The 15,793-nt window shown below is 44.3% G+C and overlaps 1 protein-coding gene across 19 annotated transcripts in view; it reads right to left on the bottom strand.

Moving 5' to 3' along the window:
- ANKRD11 (ankyrin repeat domain containing 11) overlaps nt 1-15,793 on the bottom strand; it is a 281,034-nt gene that overhangs the window by 125,720 nt on the left and 139,521 nt on the right. For 3 of the 19 annotated variants that reach the window (XM_064273645.1, XM_064273640.1, XM_064273641.1), the window contains one exon: nt 14,632-14,751. The exons of the other annotated variants lie outside the window; for them this stretch is intronic. The gene's annotated coding sequence lies outside the window, so the exon portion shown is untranslated. The remainder of the gene's footprint in view (nt 1-14,631; nt 14,752-15,793) is intronic. 19 annotated transcript variants of the gene reach the window in all.

Genomic DNA, 15,793 nt, shown 5'->3' with positions numbered 1-15,793 from the left:
GTTAAGATCTACTATGAAATACAGAGAGCATGTCTGAGATGCTTAGACGCTTTGGTGGCACAGAGCTCTCAGATGCAAACCAAAGGGTTGGCAGTTAGAACCCACCAGCTGCTCCGTGGGAGAAAAATGTGGCAGTCGGCTTCTACAAAGATTTTGGCTACTATGGGGCAGTTCTCCTCTGTCCTATAGGGTCACTATGAGTAGGAATCTACTCAGCAGCAACAGGTAGTAGTAGGAGTAGTAGTAGTATGAGATACTACTTAAACACCCATTTAACTCTGACCATATCATAGCCTTTAAATCTATTTTTCTTCCCGATACTCCCCCTCCTCCATCTTACCCTTAAAATGGCACGAAGAGTCAGCTGCTAGAGCATATTGATACTTTCTTTAAGACTGCAAATACTGAAAATTACACCATCTTAAACATGGCTTCAGGAGCCCTGATGGTACAGTGGTTAAGTGCTCAGCTGCTAACTGAAAGCCTGGCAGTTCAAACCCACCAGCTGCTCCTCGGGAGAAAGATGTGGCAGTCTGCTTCCCTGAAGACTTACGGCCTTGAAAACCCTATGGGGCGGTTTTACTGTGCCTTATAGGGTCGCTATGAGTCAGAATTGACTCGATGGCAGTGGACTGAAGCCTCAGGCAGGTCTTAATAACTGAGAAGTGGGTATGTTTCCTAGAGAAATGGAGAACCAATAAGCCCACTACAGAAGCTGCTCACCACCACAACTCTTTCTGCTTGATGTCCATGTAAACAAGACACAAGACTGAGGCTCAGGTGAGTTTTTAATAGAGACTCATGTCTCAAGACAAATCTGTTTGGACTTGCCTGCAACCAATGGACTAATATTAAAGACTGCAGCTATCTTCTCTAATCCAAATCTTTTCCTCTGTCGTGTGGTTGCTGAAAGATGCACTAGTAAAAGACGTGGCAGTGAGGGGACAGAATCCATGGTTTTGGCTTCACAAAGCAACTCACTGCACAGCTTTGCAGAGTAGACCAAGTCCACGTTCCAGGAGACTCTTGAGAGGAGTCAGCAACCTCTTTCTGGAAAGGACCAGAGTCAATATTTTGGGCTTTGTAGGCCACATATGGTCTCTTCCACATACTGTTTTTTGCCGTTTTAAGCAACCCTTTAAAATTGTGAAAGAAATTCTTAGCAACCTGGTTGTACAAAAGCAGGCCACAGGCTGGATCTGGTCCACAGGCCAAGTGGGCCAACCCTGGGCCTATAACCAAATGAGTATGAGGCAGAATTCCTTGCTCTAGCCCTGCTCTGCTGTTTTCTGTCCCTCTCCGCCCCCTTCTCTGTTAGGATGCTGCTCTCCTCTGTGACACAGATGCCAAGATGCCACCCAGAGTCTCATCTGATGACCCCTGCCTCTGCCTGTCACCCTGAGGAGGCATCAGGCGATGCGTGACAGGGAAACCCACATAAACCTGTATGTGTCAATGTATCCCTGGGGTCTCACACCTAAACGTCTTCAGCTACAGCATGTGAGAGGCCTGAGGCTTGGCATTTCCATAAGGCAGAAGAGCTGCTCAGGTAACTGCAGCCTCGAGTCCCCTCCACAGAACCAGCATGGCCCGTGGGCTCGCTTTCATAAATTATATGGCAAAGAAGCCCAAAAGGGCACAAACCATGTGGCTCCCTCAGTCCCCAGCAATTCAGGGAGCGGAGCTTTCGAACCATGCCTAGGAAGAGCGCAGCACAAGCCCACTGCCTCTTCGCTGGCCAGGAAGCTGATACAGCCACACTGTCAAACTCCTCGCCCCTGCTTCAGAGGCCTCTAGAAACCCTCCAGCCACCGCCCGAGGAGCATGCTAAGGCTACCTCAAAGGCAACAGCTAGTGAGGTAAGCTACATGCTAAATTATTCTTATTAAATCCATGACCCCTGCAGCTACCCTTCTAAACTGCAAGTTCCCAAAAGCAGAGGGCCTGCTGGCGCGAACACTTCATCCTGACCAGAACGTGTGCCCACAGTAAGTGCTTCCAGAGGCATCAATCCTTACACACGTGCTAACTCTAGACATAAATCATATAGCACTCATTTTCACCAGATTTTGGATTAAAACCAGTTGTATCTTAGGAAAATGACATTAAAATGGTAATTCAAAGAAACAAATCCATTTCGAATTCCTTTTTTGTTTTTACTAAATACAAAATGGAAATGGATTTAGGATGTTTGTGTTACTCTTCATATTACTTATTTGCTACTGCTGTCCCTCTTCAGGAACCAAAAAGAAACTTTAAATATTTTCTTAATAAGAAACAGTACTAAGAGCCAACAACTCTGAAGAGGCTGCATTTACCTGGTTTCTAATTCTGTTCACTGCTGAGTAGTTTTAACCAAAAGTTTTAAGTCAGTCAGGCCGGCTTCCAATGTACTTTGCATATAGGAATGTCTTTTTCAGGGCTTTGTGAGTGCACGTGTGCAACGCTTTCTCTCGCTCTCAAAATAACTTCATGCCCCAAAGCAAAACTGTTGTTGTTGGTAGCTGCCACTGAGTCCACCCCCTACTCATTGCGACCCCATGTACAACCCAGTCCTTGGCCATCCCCATGATCAGTTGTAGGTCAAAGAGTTGTGAGCCACAGGACTTTCAATGGCTGATTTTACAGAAGTAGATCACCAGTTCTTTCTTCCCAGTCGGCCTTACTCTAGAGGCTTCGCTGAAACCTGTTCAGCACCACAGCAACACGCAAGCTTCCACTTAAAGATGGGTGGTGGCTACTCACAAAGTGCAATATTCAGGAATCAAATCTGGGTCTCCTGCTTGGAAGGTGAGACTTCCACCACTGAACAGCCACTAATAAAAATCTAAAGGAAAATATAGGGCAATAAAAGACAACAGAACAAAGGGATGGTGTGATGACACTAGAAGGTCCTCCCTTTTGCCTGAGGTAAACAGAGGTTTGTGCAGTGACAGGATTTCAATCAGGTTGTGAGCAACAGATCTGAGAGGGATGCACCATGGGAAGTCTATTCTTGCTCCAGCCAAGCTGACAGTCACCCCCTATCTTGCTGTACCCTAGAAACCTATTTTATAATAGGCACAAGACACCAGATCAAAGCCACAAGCACCCCAACCTCAAAAAAGTTCTCCCAAAAGAGAACATAAAATTACTTCATCTCCAAAAGGCTTGGCTCAAAACAAAAGACGGTGAGGCAGTTCCACTCCCCTTATGTACCCAGAAGAACTGAAGCACATTCACACAAAAATCTGTACATAAATATTCACTGCAGCACTATTCACAATAGCCCAAAGGTGGTTAAGGACCCAATTGTCCATCAACAGATGAATGGATAAACGTGCTATATCCATACTATGGTGTATTATTCAGTCATGAAAAGGAACTAAACACTGATACATAAAACAATGTGGACAAACCTTGAAAATATGCTAAGCCAAAGAATCCAGACCCAAAAGGTCACATATTGTATGATCCCATTTATACAAAATATCCAGAACAGACGAATCTATTGAGACAGATACATACAACCAGAATGCTCCTTAGAAGCAAGAATTGTGAGACTACGTCTTACATACTTTGGACATGGTGACAGGAGGGATCAGTCCCTGGAGATAGACATCATGCTTGGCAGAGTACAGGGTCAGCAGAAAAGCGGAAGAGCCTCAACGAGGTGGACTGACAACAGTGGCTGCGACAATCAGCTCAAGCATAACAACAATTGCGAGGATGGCGCAGGACTGGGCAGTGTTTCATTCTGTTGTGCCTAGGGTCGCTGTGAGTCGGAACTGACTCCACGGCACCTAACACAACAATAACACTGAGACAGAAAGTAGATTAGTGTTTGCCAGGGTCTGGAAGGCAGGGGGTGGAGGGGAATGGGAAGTGGCTGCTAATGATACGACGTTTATTCATGGAGTGATGAAGATGTTCTGGAATTTCAAATCAGTTCTCTGAGATTTTGGTTACAGAGACAACCAAAGTGGAGGCCTTCCCCCTACATCAATGACAGTCCTGGGGCCACATCACCCACAGGCTGGCTACAGAAGCAATCCCAAAGAGGCTTTTAAAGGCAGATTAAATATACTTTACAACCAACTTGGCCCCTCCACTGACCCAAGAGCAAAAAGCACAATGTTCTAAACACACCTATGTTCCACAAGTTCTGAAAAGGCATGCAAAAGGCAAGGGTGAGCATCACTCTACAACCGCTCACCCCCGTTCAACAGCATGCCTCAGAAAAACATACTACAGAAAAAGAGGTTTGGGAATGATGTTATCAGCTGCCCTTATCTCATGACATATGACACCTGCTGGGATGATAATTTAGAAATCTCACTTTCACATATGAAAAACTGCCATGGAAGAACATATTATTCTTATTTTGCCATGCACATAAATGGCTAGTCAGACCAAGGAAGTACCAGCAAGATTCACCATAAGACCACAGAACTACTTTCACTTCTACCCAAAGTCTTTCACAGATACTCAAAAGAAAGGCAACAGATCATACAGAGGGCCAGGTTAAATGTAACACCAAGGAGAACTACTGCCAAGACACAGAACAAACATACTACATTACCAGTGCCAATCTGATGGTTTGTTGTGTTTTGTTGGCCGCTGCTGTCACGTAGCCCTGCGCCCCAGGGTTCTGGCCACGTCTCTGTAAACATGCCAACATACCGGGGCAAGTCCCACAGCAGCACCGCCAGTGACAGGCGGAGCCCATGATGCTGGAAGCGCATGTCTACACACTGGGTATGCGCGAGGAGAATGTGACTTACAACAACAGAGTGATGTCAGTGCACAGGAGCATGATGCTGAGGACCTCTGTGCCCAGCCCGAGAATGAGTGCTCCACAGTGACCACACCAGCTCAGAGTACCCCCAGCATGGCAACACGCTCTAGGCAGAGCCGCACTCCAGTTTCTAGGGACTGAGGCACAGTAGCAGCTCAGATCACAAGTCACTGGGGGGAAATAAGAGACACAATCTATAGCAGAACCATGTACTTTGGAAATGTTTATAATAGTCTTGAACAAACCTAGTGCCTCCCAGGACTAAGTAAGAATAAAAACCAAATCCATCACGAAAATAAAAGAATTATATCAGCTACAGGTATGATAACATGAAAAGAGAATCATCTTTGTCTGCTAATGTGGTGATTCTATCAGCACAGAGTAGAACTGTATTCTACAGGATGTTTAGTAGCTGCTTTTTCTGGAATAAATTTCCAGGCCTTTCTTCTGAAGCACCTCTGGGTGGACTTGAACCACCAACCTTTCAGTTAGCAGCCGAGCATATAACCATCTGCACTATCCAGGGTATCCTCATTCAACACAGGCTCCTATAAACCAATGCATGATAGAACACCAAACGCCAATTCATACGAAGTTTAAAAAAAAAAAAAAAATCCCTACAAAAACTGTAAAGAATGAACGAGAGTGGCGCTGGGTTCCGGAATACTAAGGAACAAGTGGTGGCGCAGTGGTGGAATTCTCACCTTCCACACAGGAGACCCAGGGTTCGACTGCAGACAGTGCGCCTCATGCACAGCCACTACCCGTTTGTCAGTGGAGGCTTGTGTACTGCCGTGACGCTGGATTTCCACAGTTAAGACAGACTAGAAAGAAAGGCCTAGAGACCTACTTCCAAAAATCAGCCAATGAAAATGCTATGGATTACCACCATGCAATCAGGCAAGTTTTGTTCAATTGTGAGCGGGGTCACCACGAGTCGGGTGGGGAGCGGGCAGGGGCTGCCTCAATATGGCTGCTAACAACAACAAAAGGTACAAGTGAAGGTTTGTACTGAAATCAAAGGATTAAATAAATGAAGCTCCAGCCACAGAAAAGAGGGACATGTACTCCATCAAAGATATCTTAGTCCTAGCACACAGGCAGCAAGACTCAGACCAACAAGGATTCAAGGGCTTTATCTGGGGAAGCACACCATGCAAGAGAGAAGACCCCAGGTACTGATATCAGTGTATCTCTAGCCAAACAGCCTCATCACCCTACTGGGAGGCCCTCCAGTGGACTGGCTCTGCCATTGCACACACAGAGCTTCAATTCAACCCAAGTATAATGCTCTTTGGATATGCACAGACAGTCTAGTATCATCAGGTATTTGAGGAAAGCCTCTAATATGAAATACACAGAGAAAAAAGAACTCTGAAGAAATAAGGGGAAAAGGCAAGAAGCTAAAGAAAACAGAAATTGGAAGAAATGTCATTCATAAAATAAAAACAATATAAAAAACAAAAGAACATCTAGGGAACAACAATAAAACAAAACAAAAAGTTACTGGTAATTAAAAATCACAGAAAAATGAAAAAATTCAATCACAGTGTTAGAAGACAAAATTTAAGCAATCTCCCAGAAGACAGGACAAACATGGTTGGAGACTAGGGAGCAAGATGGCTTAAAAAATTAGAAGATCAACTGAGGTGATCTAGCATATGATTTAAAAGGAGCTCTAGAAAGAGTGATGCAAAAACATGATACAAGATAGAAAGGGTCCACATGTGCCCAGCACAAGGAAAAGAGACTCATATCCAACCACGTGATAGTGAAACTTAGAGCATGAAATAAAGAGAACACCCTAGAAGGGAAAAATTAGGTCACATTCAAAGAATAAAGAATCAGAAACATCAAGACATGAACAGCAGGAAAAAGAAAAAAGACATCAACAGCAATTCTAGAAACTAGAAGTCAAAGGCACAATGCCTCATTTCCCCCTCAGAATCCTATACCAAGCCCAATTAATCAAACACGTGTAAGGTCAGAATGAGAAGATTTTCAGATACGCGCAGTGTCTGACTTTTCCTACCATGCTTTCTTTAGGAAAACTACTGGATGATGTGCTCCAACAAATAAGAGAGCAAACAGAAAAGGAAAACTATGAAATTCAGGAGACAGGCTCCAAAACACCAGAGAAACAAACAAACAAAAACCACTAGAATAACAGCTCTGCACAGGGCCTAAAAAAAGTCCACCCTGGAGTAGAAGAAAAAAGGACATCCACAAGGGATGCTTCCAAAGGGGAAAAAAAAGTAGATCTGCTAGATTACCTAACTGCAGTATGATGGATCGCTTTTGTGTGGCCTCTATCAGTATGATGGATCGCTTTTGTGTGGCCTCTATCACCAGAGGGTCACTATGAGTCAGGACCATCTAGATGGCAACCGGTTGGTTGCTAGGTGGTTATCACCATGGTCTTGTAACTCCCACCCAGGTAATTAGGCAGGACTGTGCAGATAGGGTAATTGTGGTCTACCAAAGGGGATGATCAGTTTTTGCCATCCCGCTGGGCTGAAGTGAACTATCCCAGAGGTGGGGAAAGAGAAGGTCCTACCACCACCAAGGAAGAACAGCCAGGAGCCAGCACGTCCCTGTGCTGAGAAGCTCCTGGAAGCAGGAGGAGAGAGAGAGAGAGACCTGGTAAAAATGAAGGCCGTGAGAAGCGGTGGCAGAGGCCTGGCAGCGGGAATCTGCGCGGTGGGCTTCCTGGCCCACAAAGAGAAAAAGCTGAGTGCCTTTGGGCACAGGCCAAGGGCCAGGGAGAGGCGTGCCTGTGAGCACAGCTGGGAAGAGGCTGTCTTGATGGAAGAACTACATCCTGAGTGTTCCTGAGTCTGAATTGTAACTGTTATCTCCCTTATAAACCCCATAATCATGACTATGGTCTGTGTGTTCTGTGTGGCCACTGCAATGAATTATCGAACCCAGCAGAGAAGTAGAGCGCCGTGGGAGGGACAGTTGTTGTCAGAATTGGTAAAAATGGCAGAGGGAGGAGGCATGCCTGACTTCTGCCTCATAGGAATCAGCCTTGAGCTGCTGACCTTGATTCTCCTTCCCCCTTGTGAAGTTAGAGGTGGTCAGACACCAACCTCATGCCATTTTTTACACTAATTTTGTTTTAAACCACATATAGAAAACATTTACAGTTCTACTAGAAAGTTCTGGAATGAATCAGTATAGGTAGATACAAAACTAAACAATAAGAAAATTATTAATTCTAAACGAGAAAAAACGTAAATCACCAAATTACTGTGTGTATGTGTGTAAAATATAAGCAATGGGCAGAGTGAACTACCAATCGTAACAGTGAAAAGAATTAAGTCCTCATCTTTCAACAAGAAGTAAATAAGGTCTCAAACCAGAAAAAAAAAAAAAGTATAGCAAAAGCAAAGATAAAAATTAGAAGAAAAGCTAGAGGCTGAATTAAAGCAGGAATCCAGGTTGGTGAGGGAAGCAGGTCTGGGGTGAAGGGATTAATATTTTTCACCCTACACACCTTGTGGTATTTCCTAGAAATGCTTTGACCTGTATTTGAGCCTTCACAACAACAACCTTGAGCCACTACCACCACACATCACCTTATCCCTTCAGCCAATAGCTTTTAGTCAGTGCAGCGATAGTGAGGTCCTCCCTTCTGCCTAAGCTGTATCTGTTTCCTTTCTTGTCAGCACAACTATGAAATCTGGTCTGTGCATGCCCTTCAAAAGCAGGTGTATGAGGAAACATCAGCACTCTTCTTTCCCAACCTACTCCCTCTTGTTAGGTCTTGGTCCCAAGAAGCACTACCTGTTTTGGAGTGTAGAGATGGGGAGCACAGATTTAAACTGCCACAGAAACAAAGAATTAAGGGATAGGCCTTTGATACAAACTCTTTAAAGGCAGGAACTATGTCTTTTTTTTATCTTTGCAATCTTCCCCAGTAATTGGTATAACTTGGATACTTAATACGGCAGTACTCATTTCTGCAGTTTTAAAATCCACAAATTTCCGTCATCACGGTGTATTAACTATGAGATTGTGAAAAGTACAAACCTCACTGCTAGCTCTTCAGTCCACAAATCACTCTGTAAATGAGAGATGCAGGTCGTGGTCAGTGACCAATCACATTCCTTCATTACAAATCTGCTGGTGATTGGTCACCACACACTTGTAACTCAGTTCACACACACACACACACTTACACACACTTCCCCTGTATTTTGTGTTGTCCTTCCCTTCTACCGTGTGATTCTGACTGCCTGGGCCATGAGCTAAAGCAGTATACTCATATCTTGGGGTGCATAAGACTCAACCAGGGATGTGCTCACTGAAGCACAGACTGCCAGGCCCCCCGGCAAATTCTGGTCAGTAGTGGCGGGCTAAACCTGGGAATTTCCATTCTAACAAATCGGAAGTGTAATTTCTCATTACAGGCAATGCTGATGCTGCTGGCCAAGGGCCCACACTTGGAGAATCACAGGCCTAGGGAAGCAGGACTGTCTTACTTCTAGTTGTCTTAATCAGCATCTATGAGCACAGGAAGCACTCAACATCTGTTGAGTATATTAATTAATTCAATAACTGTTCAAGTATCTTATGGTGAGGCTTTTTTTGTTTGTTTGTTTGTTAATCTGTAACCCAAAATAAGAAACATGTTACATCACAATACAGAACGCACTCACACAACCATAACGGAAGTTTCATGAACCGGTAGTAACCCAGCACATGAGCAACATACTGGTATTTCCTACCCTATTTTGTTCTTTTAGAGTACCCTTGATGCAGCCTCCAAAACTTATTTCATGATGACAGCTATATGGCATCTGCATGGATTATCTTGTTTGAGAGTGAAGAGGCAAACAGTTGCAACAGAGACTATATGGCCTACAAAGCCTAAAATATTCACTGACTGGCCCAGGTCAGATTTTCCAAGACCTGCTCCAGAGGATTGTTGGGGATGGTGCAGTACCAGCAAACATTTCATTCTCTTATACATAAAGTTCACCGCTTTGAAACCAACTTGATGGCACCTAACAACAGCTCTAGAGCAGCCTTTCTGAACCAGAGAACTGAGCCTCGATGTCCTAAGACATCAGTCTATGCAATGACTCAACTTCTTTTCTACACTTCTCCACGCGCACCAGCTCTGCACATCCTCAGGAAAACTGAGAAGAGTCATGGGCTCGATCCCTGTGTTCCGTGGCTCAGATGAGGATAGTACCTCTAGAAAGCATACTAAAAGCACTTTCACATCTTTGTCCAGGTCAGGCATGAAAAAGGCAAGAAGTACAAAATCCAGGTTCAATAACTACAGGATCAATAAACATGTATGTCCAACATGATTTTATAAAGGTGCACATCTACCATCCTGTCCCAATCAATGTTCACTACCAATTCTCCATGCAAATTTCAATCACTTCACTGAAGCTGGACCGCCTAATAACTTACTCCACTGAAAACCACAAAAATGCAGCATTTATAAAATAGTAAACTAAATCTGTGCACAATTAGGCTATAGATAAAGCAGGCTGGAAGTAACAGCAATAGCATTACAAAACATAATTCACTGGCATGCTATCTGCTCAGGCCTTTCTTTCTTTTTTAAGTAATACACAACCAAAAGGTTGGCGGATGGAGTTCACCCCAGAGTTGCCTCGGAAGAAAGGCCTGTTGATCTGCTTCTGAAAGATCACAGTCATTGAAAATCCTATGGAGGGAGCACAGTTCTACTCTGACACACATGGGGTCGTCATGAACCAGAATTGTCTCAACAACAACTGGTTTTGTTTTGTTTTTAAGACAGTATACATGATTTTTGAATATTAACAGACTAAAAAATATGAGTTGAAATTTATCCATAAGCCTGAGTTATAAACCTAAAATACAAAAATAGTCTGAATTTAGTAGTGGATAGGTTAAAAGAGTAATGATAACGTGGCCTATGTAACTTTTGAGTCTGGTATGCACAGCCTTCTTCGTACACAACGCAGACAGGCGCCCCTCACACATACCCTGGGCCCTATTCGTTTCCTTCCACCCTATTCAGTGGACTGGACTGTGCCTGAGCAAGCCCTCCCCGACTCCCTGCCAGAGTGGGCTGCCCTTCCCCCACCATGATTAGGAAAAGCGGGACAGAGGAGAGAAGATTCAGTCAGACTTTTGAAGACTGAAGAAAAATTCTCAGACATCTGGTTTTTTATCTTTTGTGTGTGGGTTTTTTTTGTTTTTTTTTGGGTGGGGGTGGCAGTTTACAAGGCCCCAGTGGCACATTAAGGAGTATGAAGACACATGCTGTAGCAGGGACAAGCAGAAGCCTTGGAAGGCTGTGGTACACGCTAACCTTCTATCTGGGAGGAGCAAAGGAAAGTCTGGCTCCCTAAGCACGACAGGAATGGGAGGAGACAACACCAGGACCATTTGTACCCACCAACATTCCTAAAGCAGCTTGCTCAGATGTGGCGGCAGGGAGAGTAGGCGATGCCCCACACCCTGCCCTTCATCACCTGTCATAAAGTCATTCCAAGAAGACTTGTACACAGTCAGCAGGTCAAGACAGAACACAGGCTGGCAAGGGGGTCCTAGCAAACAGGGAATGTTCAGGAACGTTTATCTTATTTTAAAAATCTAAGAATTTCTGGCACAGACCTTCTGCCAGTTTCTAGGTGGAATAAAAAATATACAGTTGTTTTTAAAAACCATCTTAAATCAAGTGTTAACAGTGAATGGGGCTTTCATGATAACTTGAAAACCAAGCATGCGAAATAGGGGACAAGTGAAGAGACACCCTTAGTGAACAAAACATGTTCTTCAGACCCTGTCATGGCAGCCAGAAACTAACTAGTGGATCAATACGTGTTCAGGTGTCAGACCTGAATTTCAGTGCACACCCTCACCATGTCCTCTCATGGTCCCAGTTCAGACCCTGGGGCGTGGAAGCCTGAGGTCTGCGCCTGATGAGCCTGCACCACGCATACCTCCTCCCATGGAAGAACTGGGGGTTCTGGGCGGAGGCCCAAGGGGGACACTAGCCCCATTTTTAACATTCTCATTGTTTAGCAAGAATGCACAAACACCAAAAGAGAAACTAGACAACTGGGAGCTCTTAAAAATCAAATACTTCTGCGCATCAAAAGACTTTATCAAAAGAATAAAAAGACAACCTACAGACTGGGAAAAATTTTGGGCTACGACAAATCTGATCAGCATTTAATTTCTAAAATCTACAAGATACTGCAAAACCTCAACAACAAAACGACAAATAACACAATTAAAAAATAGGCAAATGATATGAACAGGCACTTCACCAAAGAAGACATTCAGGCAGCTATCGGATACATGAGGAAATGCTCATGGTCATTAGCCATTAAACTAAAAAAGAAAGAAAGAAAGAAACCAAACCTGCTGCCGTCAAGTCAATTCCGACTCATAGCTACCCTACAGGACAGAGCAGAACTGCCCCACAGAGTTTCCAAGGAGCACCTGGTAGATCTGAACTGCCGACCTTTTGGTTAGCAGTGGTAGCACTTAACCACTATGCCATCAGGGTTTCCATCGGACATTAGAGAAATGCAAATCAAAACTACAATGAGATACCATCTCGCCCCCAACGAGGCTAGTGTTAATCCAAAAAACACAAAATAATAAATGCTGGAGAGGTTGTGGAGTAACTGGAACACTTACACAATGCTGGTGGGAATGTAAAATGGTACAGCCACTTGGGAAATCAATTTGGCATTTTCTTAAAAAGCTAGAGACAGAAGTACCATACGGTCTAGAAATCCCACGCTTTGGAATATATCCTAGAGAAATAAGAGCCATCACATGAATAGACACATGTACACCCATGTTCACTGCAGCAGTACTGTTCACGATGGCAAAAACATGGAAACAACCTGGATGTCAATCAATGGACAAATGGATAAACAAATTATGGTATACTCACACAATGGAATACTACACAACGATAAAGAACAATGATGAATCTGGAAACATCTCATAACATGGATGAATCTGGAAGGTATTATGCTGAGTGAAATTAGTCAGTCACAAAAGGACAAATAGTGTATGAGACCACTATTATAAGAACTCAAGCAAAGGTTTAAACACAGAAGAAAACATTCTTTGATGGTTATGAGGGTGGGGAGGGAGGGAGAGAAGTATCACTAACTAGATAGTAGACAAGGATTATCTTAGGTGAAGGGAAGGACAAAACAATAAAGGGGAAGTCAGCACAACTGGACTAAATCAAAAACTAATAAGTTCCCTGAATACAAACAAATACTTCAAGGGACTGAGTAGCAGGGGTGGGGTTCTGGGGACCATGGTTTCAGGGGACTTCTAGGTCAATTCGCATAACAAAATTTATTAAGAAAATATTCTGCATCCCACCTTGGTGAGCAGCATCTGGGGTCTTAAAAGCTAGTAAGTAAGTGGCCATTTAAGATGCATCAACTGGCCCCAACCCACCTGGAGAAATGGAGAATAAGGAACACCAAAGACACAAGGAAATTATGAGCCCAAGAGACAGAAAGAGCCATATAAACCAGAGACTCCATCAGCGTGACACCAGAAGAACTAGGATGGTACCCGGCTACCACCAATGACCGCTCTGACAGGGAACACAATAGAGAGTCCCTGACGGCACAGAAGAAAAGTGGTGTGTAGAACTCAAATTCTAGTAAAAAGACTAGACTTAATGGTCTGAGACTGAAGGAACCCCAGAAGACTTGCCCCCAGACTCTCTGTTAGCCCAGAGCTGAAACCATTCCTGAAGCCAACCCTTCAGACAAAGATTAGACTGGACTATAAGACATAAATTGATACTCATGAAGAGTGTGCTTCTTGGCTCAAGTAGATACATGAGACTAAGTGGGCAGCTCCTGTCCAGAGGCGAGATAAGAAGGCAAAAGAGAACAGAAGCTGGTTGAATGGACACGGGAAATGCAGGGTAGAAAGGAGGAGTGTCTGTCACATTACAGGGAGAACAACTAGGGTCACATAACAATGTATGTATAAATTTTTGTATGAAAAACTAACTTGAACTGTAAACTTTCACTTACAGCACGTTTAAAAAAAAAAAAAAAGAATGTATTCAATAGCTTCCCAGGAAATGTAAGATTAATTTAAAGATTTTTTTTAAATACAGAGAAACAAAAAACTTAGAAAGAAGCTACTGCAGAAACTCCCCCTTTCAGTTTTCCAATCCTCATTTCTCAAAAACACACACCTTCATCTATATTCACCAATACTATATTTTCTACATCCCCAAACTGCTCAAGCTTCAATTCAGGTCCAAATATAAATGGGTATATAAAGCCCCCCCCCCACCCCCACCGCCGCCGCCAAGAAACCCACTGTGAAAATATGTTATTTCTGGCACCCTAGTTGTAAAATGATGATGCCACCCATTTTTAACTCCTTTTCTCCTAAGCTGGTTAGAGAGCCATGTGCCTGTGTGAGAGCACCACTCCTGCCAGTGTCTTCTGTGAGGCCACCCCAGGGCACGGTGAGGACTACACCTGGATCCCAAGCATGCATCAAGTCTCCACAAGGCCATGCTGGCATGGGCCTGCAGCCTCACACCGAGCACGGCCCAGCAAACGGAGGCAACCGGATGTAGTAAGAGCCAACCTGCAGTCCATCTTTGCTGGAGGACAACCATCAGACAGGCTCCTCCGCCAAAAAATCTAGAGAAAACTGTGGGTGAGGTTGACAGACTGACTGACAGCTAGGGTCTCTCAGAGATACTGGGCTGAGTGACCACCGCTGGGACTTGGGATAACAGCAGAAAAGATTCTATGCAGCTACCACTCAGAAATGTATCCCTGAGGTTAGGGGCACAGTGATAGGGATGGTATAAGGAATAAGCAAACCTGCTTGCCAGTGTGGGCATCGATGATCTATTCTTCCTCAAGGCTCCCCACATAGATGCTCCACGCACAGTTTAATGGGTCCTGTTGCCCAAGCCCCTAAGCAGATGGTAAACAACCAATCTGAAAGGGAGACATGGGAACGGGTGAGAAAGAGGGGGCTACTAGAAGAAAAATCAAACCAAAGCAAACCTGTTGAAACTGAGTCGATTCCAACTCATAGCAACCTTATACAGGACAGAGTGGCATTGCCCCATAGGGTTTCCAAGGCTGTAATCTTTACATAAGCAGACTGCCACATCTTTCTCCTGCTGAGCAGCTGGTGAGTTTGAACCATCAACCTTTTGGTTAACAGCTGAGTGCTTAACCACTGCATCACCAGAGCTCCTTACCAGAAGCAAAGACACTGAGAAAACTACCAAAACAACAGCACTTATCAGTCTGGGGTTGTTATATAAAGAACCAAAAACCTGTAATAGCCCGACCTTAAGTCATTAATAAAAAGTAAAACTGTGACAAATATTTTATGAAACAGGCTATATAACATGCTCATTATCTGAACAAGTAACTTACATGGAATGACATGCTTTCCAACATTAGAATGATAGAAGGTGGAGTCTGAGTTAAATCGTGAAAGCAGAACTTGGCACAGAAACAGATAGGTAGGAGGCTGGCAAGAAGAAGATGGTTATAACAGGAAGAGTCATCGCTGCCACCATTCACAAGCACCCTCTAGGTCCCAGGACATCTGCTGAGCACCTACACACTTCACCCTGAGGATCCCGCAAGAGAAGGACCATCTCTATCGCTAGCCACGGAGAGCTGTTCAGAGGCCGAGCAGGCTACCCAGGGCACCTGAAATGCTCACCAGCAAGGGGCAGGAAAGGAACAGCCAGGTGGACATTTGTCTACTGCCCACTCCCCTTTGTGCTCCAGGGTGCCCCCCCCCGCCCCCGTGTACTACTAGTCCCAGCTATACCAATCAATCAAATCCCTGCAGTGCCTTCCTTGGTAACGGGTTCCAGGTAGACCTGTGGCACCTAAGCTGGACCATAAAGGCAGTCTCAAGACTTCTAGGAAAAACCTTTCCAGAAGGGGAGTCTGCTGAAAGAGAACAACTGTGGGAAAAGCTGTACCTGCAGCCAAAGCCACCACCCTTGGCTGC

Source organism: Loxodonta africana, chromosome 21, assembly GCF_030014295.1.
Source record: "Loxodonta africana isolate mLoxAfr1 chromosome 21, mLoxAfr1.hap2, whole genome shotgun sequence".
In the NCBI taxonomy this organism is placed as follows: domain Eukaryota; kingdom Metazoa; phylum Chordata; class Mammalia; order Proboscidea; family Elephantidae; genus Loxodonta; species Loxodonta africana.
Note: the sequence above shows the minus strand (reverse complement) of the source record. Positions and strands in the feature narration are given on the sequence as shown.